General features: G+C 38.0%; 1 protein-coding gene across 1 annotated transcript in view; it reads right to left on the bottom strand.

Moving 5' to 3' along the window:
* LOC105008641 (adenosine receptor A1) overlaps positions 1 to 9,167 on the bottom strand; it is a 62,471-nt gene extending 53,304 nt beyond the window's left edge. Inside the window, exon 1 of the mRNA XM_013133006.4 lies at positions 9,129 to 9,167. The gene's annotated coding sequence lies outside the window, so the exon portion shown is untranslated. The remainder of the gene's footprint in view (positions 1 to 9,128) is intronic.
* Positions 9,168 to 9,369: the final 202 nt, after the last annotated feature.

Below are 9,369 nucleotides of genomic sequence, written 5' to 3' on the forward strand. Positions count from 1 at the left end.
CCTGAGGCTGGGGTGCGGAAAGTCAGAAGACGGACCCCAGGGAGCATCGACTGGTGAAATTGTTGCTTCATACAGCTTTCATATGCTTTAGTAAATTATGTGGTTGGGTTTTGTATGTCAGATTTGATGGTTTTGTGGAAGTTGATTGATGGATTTGAGTAAGTATGGTAATTAGAGGTTCTTTTTGGTGTATTTTGGTTATAGCACCTGTAGTTAGCAGAATGTCATTTTGTTCCATGTCCTGACAACCATTCCCATGCAGCTAACCGATTGCTTTGCGATTAGTGCTGGATATTAAATAGTTGGACTGTGTGATGGAGTATAGTGTGCTCCTGTATATAATGGTTTTGGATGTTGAATTGTGAATATGTCTGGTTATGGTCGACCTAGTAATTGCATTTGTCCATTTTGGTATTCCCTGTGCACGAGGGTTCCGATTGGCTGCGTTGTGTATTCCTTGATCAAATTTTTTTGATCAAGGAATCAACCTCTTTTACCGAGGTTGGTGTTAACTTGGGTGTTTTGTAATCACACTGTCTTGTTTGATGTCCGTTTCGGTGAGCGCATTCATTGTGTTGTTCATATGGTTATTTTGCGGGGCTCGCTTTTTCGCATTTTGCCTTTGTGAAATTGACATTTGCCTTCTAGTATTGTGCTGCTGGCTGGCACACGTGGAGATGTTAGCCTGCTCACTTAGGTTTGTGTACGACCATGATGTCCTAAATTTAATTGCGATGATAGACTGGGAAATTGGTATGATGATGGTTCTTAAATTTGGTGAACTGTGGTCTTGTGGTTTCGTTATGAGGGGTTAAAATAGTGTTTTCTCTCTCCTTGTATGGATTTGAATGGCCAAAGTCTTTAATTTTAAGATAACACTCTGTTTTCCATAAAGACTGGATTTGCAGCCAATATAGTTATAGCCTGCAAAAGAGGGTAAAATAGCTACAGCCTGTTTATTCCCCCAATAAATAAACCCCTAATATTAGTCGTCTTATTTAAAATGTTCAATTGGGTTTGGTTAATTAATGATTTACTTTCACTTAGTTTGTTTTTACAATGATACCTGGGATAATGCTTGTGTTCTCGGACCTACGCCGGATGCTCGTTACTGGCGTTTTAAATTCTAGCCTGGTAAACTGACACATGGGCTTGATTGATGTGTCTGCGTAGAGATCTAGCCTGGGGTATCATGGGGTTCACTCACTGACTGTTCCTTGATTTTAGTGACTTCATGCATCTGTTTTCTGTTGATTTGCCTTTATTTTGAGAGTTTTTTCCCCGCTACTGTTGCTATGCGATTTTTTTTTGCAAACAGCAGCGATATTTAATGGGTAGAGCTATAACTCTGAACTTTTAGTTAACGTAGGATATCGGCTAGGTTGTAGGCATGACGTCTTTTACTCCAGGCAGTCTGAAGACCATGTCACGTTTTTCTGTGGGGACTTTCATTGGCTCCAGAAAGGAGGGCACACCCCCTTGGTTGGCCATTGCTCTAGGTTTTCCGTTCGAGTTTTCTGCCTGTCCTCACCTGTGGTAATTTCCCCTGCATGAGTATGTTTTGTTTTGGGATAATCTAACATTAAGTGGAAGCTACATGCATTTTCCCCTCAATAGCTTTCATGTTGAAATTTATGATTTTGAAACCAACTGTAGTAAGGGTGGAGACCTTAGGTCATCCAACATTGTTAATTGCTTAAACAATCTTGATGTCTTTGCATGACATATACTTCGAACTAGCGATTTTGGCTGTCCCCCACTATTTAGTATAACATAGACATACATCTAAAGTTGAGATGTTTCCCTAGACTTTAGGAGGCAAATTGAGTCATGATGCTTGTTTTGTTTCACCTTGGTTTGGCTGTTGCCTGTGGAAATGCTAATTTGGGAGTTGTTTCAATATGCTTCCTTCACACGAGAAGAACTCTTAGAATTTAAAGGTCCCCTGACATGAAATTTTCATTTTGTGAGGTTTTTTAACATTAATATGAGTTCACCTAGCCTATATATGGTCCCAAATTTTCTAAAAATTCCATTCGGTGTAAATTGAGCATTTTCTATCTTTCTCTGACTTGGAGAAAACGGAGAATCAAACAGGCTGATCTGGACCCGTCTCTTTGTGACGTCAAGGAGAAATTGTTAACTCCCATGGTAACTCCCCTTTTTCTGCTTTGCCTGCCCAGAGAAAGAATTTAAATAGAGCCAGGTGTGAGGCACACATGTGTGTGAGCGCGACTTCAATTTGTCTACGCGACGAGGAGGGGCATCATGGCTTTTGAGCGAAGGAAACACAATAATTGCTCAGTAATAGGATGTAGAGATGAGCAACGAAGCCTTTTTTTACTTCCTTCGTACATGCCACAGAAGAACCAGTGGAATGATTTCATTTTCTCCGGAAAAGCGCAGACACAGCTTCCCAAAGTTTTGCATGTCTGTGGCAAACATTTCACCGACGACTATGTACATAATGTTACACAACAAAATGATTTACTCCTGCGCGCACATAAATATATAGGCTTTATATATCTTGTGTAACGTGACTTCATGATATGAAGGGAGAATTTTTACATTTAAAAAAACCCTCTTCTCTAAACTAGAATATTTACTGATATAGATGCAACAAGCTTTAAAATCATCACAAATCAGAGAAACATGAAAAGGCAAAAGCAGATTAGCTTTAGCTTTAACTTACATGATAATCAGACATCCTAACAAAGTATCATATAGACATAATATTTTTAACTAACCATTCGGAAACATCCTTCTGGAGGCGCTGAGTTGCAACTTCTTCATCCGTTGCTTCTCCATCTGGATCGGATTCTGGGTCAAACTGAAATGCTTCAATGTGTCTTCGTGCCATTGCAATATGATCCGGACATACCGGTAAACATGCACGTTACCTTTGCCGCAAGATAGTAAAGGCCACGCCCACCCACCACCTTGCCCCGCCTTTTTCATCCTTATTAAAATTTACAGACACCAATACGGGCCGTTTGAAGGAAGCTCATTCTGTGACTGTATTGTAGCAAGGCTGAATTTTTGAAAAAAGATTTCAGATACAGTACTCGGGACCACTATGGCCTATATTAAAGCCTACAAAAAGTAGCATGTCATGGGACCTTTAAGAAGTTACCTATGGGGGGAAGGAGAGCTTGTCCTTTGTGTGAAGCTTAGGTAGTAACATAACAAAGGGAATGTGTTTTATTGACATAGGACAGCTGGGCAGCATCTTACCACACCCCTTTTATCTGTGATAAATACTGTTGATAGTTCATGTGTCGAGAATCCTCATGCAATTATGTTGGTAAGCGTTTGACGCGTCTCTCTTATTTGCAAATAATTAATAAACTGTTAACTTGTGAGAATTTCGTCTCTGTACTTCCTTATTGAAGAGTTCTGATCGATGGAGTTGCCGACTGACTTACTGACTGACTCACTCACTCACTCTTGTTAAATAGCGTAGTGGTTAGAGATGCAGACCTGCAACCAATAAGTCCGTGTACACATCTTGTCACAGTCAAAGAAATGTATGGATTAGGATTTGTTCCGGATAGATAAAAACATTGCTGGCTACAAACTTCAGAAGCTGTGTTATAGTAAGCCTAAAATAAAACTGTTCACGGTTATATGCAACTATAGCTGTATATTGTTAATTATTGTCATTCCCAAATTAAAGAAAAAAATAAAGTTTTTGTTCCATGAATAGCCTTGGCTGTGTTAAGTTCATATTCAGTCTTGCTAGAAATTGCTCAAATTTTATGACTATACTTATACACTAGTAAGCCTATTACTGGCCAATAAGCTGTTAAAACAACTTGTTATGTGGCAAAAGCCATATATTTCATAGATGCTATTTGTGGTGGAGGTAAACTCAATAAGAAACTTTTAACACAATGCTTAATGGTGTCTAGCGAAATATTCAAACTCGGCATGATGTTAATGCGTGACAAAATGATCTAATGTTGAGATGCTATACTGACACTAAGCTAATGTATAGCACTGTGGTGTAGTGGTTAAAGACATTGCCACTCATTTGGGAGACTTGTGTTTCAATCCAGTGTGGGCAATAACATTTATCACTTTTAATTGCGGGCCGGCTTGGGAGTCAGGTAAACATAAAGGCAGAGGGATCTGCGTTATTGTTGAAGGAACCGAAAAATGTCAATTCTATGTTTATTAGCATATTCAATGATTCTTCATTTATTTTGTATAGAAATGTATACCTTGATAGATATTGGGCATGAAAAGTAGCTGAATTACACAATGTATGAGAGTATTTATGATCTCTGTACGAAGGACACTAGGTAGGAAATGTGATGCCCCATTTCTGATGGTTTCCACACATCCTGTCCATACCTCCTGATAGGAGTTTTTCCATCTGACTTTCATAGACCCTATGAATAGACCCATGGACCGTAGGTTGGCACATACCATTTTGAGGAAACCTGTCTGTACCTGATGATATGCATGTATTTTAGTTATATTCTCTTGTTAGAGGAGTGGTTCGTTATCTTGTGCTATATCTGGTACCGTATCACAAGCAGTTGGAATCTACTACTGAGGGGCCCCACATAACCTGATAAGCTGTGGAGCCAAGAAATGTAAGAGGGGACACTATTAGGCCATGTAAGGTTAGGATATAGAATACACGTATGTGATTGGAAGACAGCCAGATATTGGAGGGGATGTGCTGGGGCATAAATACTGTGTCCACTTTGTAATCATTGGAGAGAGAATTAAATGAGAAATGGAAGGTCAACATCATAGACTCATGCTGAATAAAGATGTCTCTCCCCTGACGTCCGGTTGCATTTATTTTGTTCATGGATCAAACTTGGACAGAATCTAACAACCTATGCACTTAATTTTGGTCTTAGTAGGCATTAATTGGAATGTTAATGGTTAACTGATGTTTCTGTAAGGTGTGAATGCAGGGACAAAAGGTTGCTTTCTTCCTGAGATAACACCACTCCATCATATGAGATGGCCCCAGAACAGATGTGTCCCTTATTGATAAGGGGTCTATTCTACAGGGCTAGTTTTTTTATCCTCAGGTCAGTAAACCAACCCCCAGATCTTTAGTTTTAGGATATAAGGGTGATTCTATAATTTAGGGTACACTGCATGTCCACTGATGTTAAATATACTTATATATAAAATCTAATTTCTTTAAACAAATTGCATTTTATGTGTAAACTTGCTTCATGAAATAACATCACACAGACAATATGTGCAATATATTCTTAATTTTGCTTAAAATGTGTCATTATGGCCCTAAATGTGCAGTTTTGTCCATGTCCGATTTCAATGTGAGAAAGTTTAGGGTCCAAAAACATCCATTAAAATCATGAAAATAAATAAAATCTTAATATTAAAGGAAAATAATAGTTTAAAATATAAGTTATTTATTTAAATACTTAAAATATATTCATTTATTCGTGTCCACAAAATGTTGGTCAACTATGATACAAACAAAACCTCCCCCAGCATCTCAAAAGTGGTTTGTCCCAAGACCATGTGTCCAGCACCAAGTCATTTTCCTCTGTGGAGGCCATTTCAAACACACCATGGTGAGTCTCCTCTCAGTTTTTTCTATATTTGATGTAGAAAAGCATATTGTCAACGGGCGTATTATTAACCATCAACTATGTTGTGTACATTGTCATGGCTAAAAAGTTTTATTGATTATAATGAACATTTTGTGTTGAATTCTTACATTAACCTGTTCAAAAAAATGACATGTGGTTAGCTAGGCTAGGTCCACCATTTCTGTTATGGGGAAGAAACATGGAAATTGGCAACTAAGTTATGGTCAACTAAGTAACGGTCAACTATCTTTCCACTAAGTTACACCCGTGCTCAACTATCTTTCAACTAAGTTACATCAGTGCTCTATGGCATATCATGATCATTAATTGTTTCTATGTTATTTATATGGACTGAACGTGTGTGTATGTGTATATATATATTATTTTACTTTTAAAAATTATACATTTAAATAGGTCTCCTCATCTGAGAGACAGCGGAGATACAGGGCTTGGCTTGATGCAGATCCTGAAAAAAGGGCAGCATATTTGGAGAAGCAGAGAGAGGCATGGCACATGCTCAGGTCACAAGGAAAGGTGAAGACAGTGGCAGATATGAGTGAGCGAGAGAAGAAAGAGGGCTTACTGGAAGAAAGCAAAACAGAATAGCAGAGCGAGAAAGAGCAGGCTTGAGAATGTAATTACACCAAAATATACTGGTTGTTTATTTCAGACAGAAGAAAACATGAAGAATAAAGGCCAAAAGAGGAAACTCAAAATTACATAAAGAAATACAGAAACTGAGAGACTTGCTTGAAAAGCAAAAAAGAAAATCAGATAAACTTCGTAAGAAACTAAAAAGATACAAAAGCACTTCAAAAGAGCATGTGTCAGAATCCCCAGGATCAAAGACTAGGCGACAACTTCAACATGCCTCTGTTTCCTCTGAGGTGCGCAGGTCACTGCTTGTGCATAACGCACTTATGGCCAACATGAAAGATGCCTTTTTCACCAAAAAGAGAAGGGCACATAGGCGGATAACATCAGGGCTTGTAACAGGAAGAATCCTGAAAAAATATGGTTTACAGCATGAAATAACAAACACTACACCTGTCCAGAAGAAAGAAGAATCTAGTTGATGCGGAAGGGAAAATTAAGTACAGAAGACTGTACTATAGATTGCAAGAAAATGTTCATGAATTTTTGACAAGGGATGAAAACAGCCGTTTGACGGCAGGCAAAGCTCAAACAATCACGAGAGGGAAGAAGAAAAAACAGAAGAGGTTTTTAAATGACACCTTGAGAAACCTCCACAGGAAATTTCTCATTGACCATCCTTATTCCAGCCTTTCCTACTCCTTGTTTTGCCATCTACGTCCATTCTGGGTAGTTCATCCAACAATCGCAGACAGAGAAACCTGTCTTTGCAAGGTCCATGAGAATTTTTCATTTCTTGCCGAAAAGCTTCACACGCTTAAATTAATTAAGGGTGTAGACATGGAGGATATGATGACATCCATAAGCTGCAATACAAAATCAAAGGACTGCATGTACAACGTGTGTCCTGATTGCAAAGGGCAGGAGTTTGCTATACTAGCAGAAGGTGACCTAGTGTCAACTGTGTGTTTTTCATTGTCACCTAGGTTATACTTAGATTTTTAAAGTTAAAATAGCCAATATTGATGTTTCTGACATTTTTAAGCATCCTATATATTTGAATAGGTTGGAGTTTACTATAACATCTTTTTTAATGATCAAAAATAACTTTAATGGAGATTTATGATGAAAACATCCTTGTCCATAAGGACAATTATAAATGCATTGTATGTTCATCTTTACAAAAAGGTTGATTATGAAAATTATTTTAAATAACAATTGTATGTGTGGCAGAAATAGACTCAAGAGCCTTCTAAATTGCATTTCATTTCAAGTGCAAAACTGAATTGAATGGTTTTTAATCACACCCTGTTTGTCCGTAACATAGTTGACAAACTCTGAAGTAAAAACATGTTTTTAATTAAAATAAAATTAAAAACTATTCATGTTTAAGCTCTGCAGATAACATATATGTAACACTGAATTAATATACACTTAATGTTCCACTGAAAAAGGACAGTGCTCTTGTGCTTTTTTGCTGACATGAAATGTACCCTAAATTAGAGAATGACCAATAAACCTATTGTATTTTCCTCACTTATTCCTGCATCTTTACTCTTGCAAACATCTTGAATTTCCTGAGAACTTTTATCTTTGATACATACATAATTGTAATACCCTCTTTAGATATTCAAAATCCAGGTGGATCATACCTCGGTTCTTCTCCCTTCCTACAGAAAACACCTTAAACAGGATAAACCGTTTTTTTAGGTAGTTTAACACTGGAATGAAGTATCCATTACCACTCTCCAGGACTGCTTTGAACCAACAGATTGGCAGATGTTCTGTGATGCAGCCGATGGGGACATTGATGAATACAAACACTCTGTTTCAACATATCTCCAAGTATAGCGATGATGCTGACCCGAGGTAAAATTTTCAGACTTTCCCCAACCAAAAGCCTTGGGTTAATGGCAATGTCTGTGCTATGCTCAGAGCACAGTCCTCTGCCTATAGTTCCGGGGACCTGGAGGCTTTGAGGAGGTCCAGATATGACCTATGGAAGGCTGTCAGAGATGCCAGAGAAAACTGATAAAAAGCCACTGTACTTCCTGAGGAGACTCGAGAACTTTTGCATGTCTACAAAAACTCTCCCCAACTTCTACAGGTGCACCATTGAGAGCATCCTCTCAGGCTGTATTACCGCACTCCAGAGAGTGATGAAATCTGCGGAGCACGTCATCGGCTGCCAATCTTTCCTCCGTGCAAGGCATTGACAAACACACAGTGCATTGGGAAAGCACGGAACATCATCAAAGACTGCAGCCACCCAGGCTATGGTCTGTTCACACTGCTGCCATCTGGTAGACGTTACCGGAACATCAGGGTATGCACTTCAGACTCACAAACAGTTTTTTTCCCCAAGGCCATAAGGCTCCTTAACCAGGAACACTGATCTCGGATCATATTGATCACATGAACATTCCAAATTCTCTGATGTCTTTCTATGTACATTTAATCTATGTTAGAATATTTTAATGTACCATTCAAAGGCCTTTTTCATTTATATTTTATTTATAATATTCAATACCCATATTATTCCCCATTCTACACTCTATAAACGTGTTGCTCATTTACAATATGTATATTCTTGCTATATTTTTGCTTTATATATTTCTTCATTCTTACTGTGTAGTTGCCATATGCCATGTCACAAGAATTTCATTGTTCAGAATGACGCTGTTTTTCGGTGCTTTTGATAAATAAAATACTTGATAAATAAAATACTTGATAAATAAAGTACATAGCCTTAATCCCTGGGGTTCACAAAGGAACACATACACTTCTTGTGAAGAACATAGTGCTGACTTATTCTCTCCTTATACTTCATTTACAAATACTGACACAGAAAATAGATATGCACCTGACAAAAGAAGCATATATAACAAGAAAGAGCAAAGTGAACAGAATCAAGTATTGAGTACAACAAATTCATGCAATCCTTACCAGTAACTTAGTTATTTGTCTTTGTATGATATTGATTTATTTCCAGATTGCAGCCAAATATTCAAATATAATTGAGTTGTTATTTCTCTATATCTAGTCTACTTTATCTATTAAGCCCCAGTTGCAGCTGAAGTTGTGTGGGCGGTAATGCAGTAGCAGGCTGAGCTCCTCCTAGCCTTCTGAGATGTGATTGTCATTTTGCTTTCAATGCCATTGTTTTTTTGCTCTCTGTCCAGGAAAA

This window comes from Esox lucius, chromosome 17 (assembly GCF_011004845.1).
Source record: "Esox lucius isolate fEsoLuc1 chromosome 17, fEsoLuc1.pri, whole genome shotgun sequence".
Classification (NCBI taxonomy): Eukaryota; Metazoa; Chordata; class Actinopteri; order Esociformes; family Esocidae; genus Esox; species Esox lucius.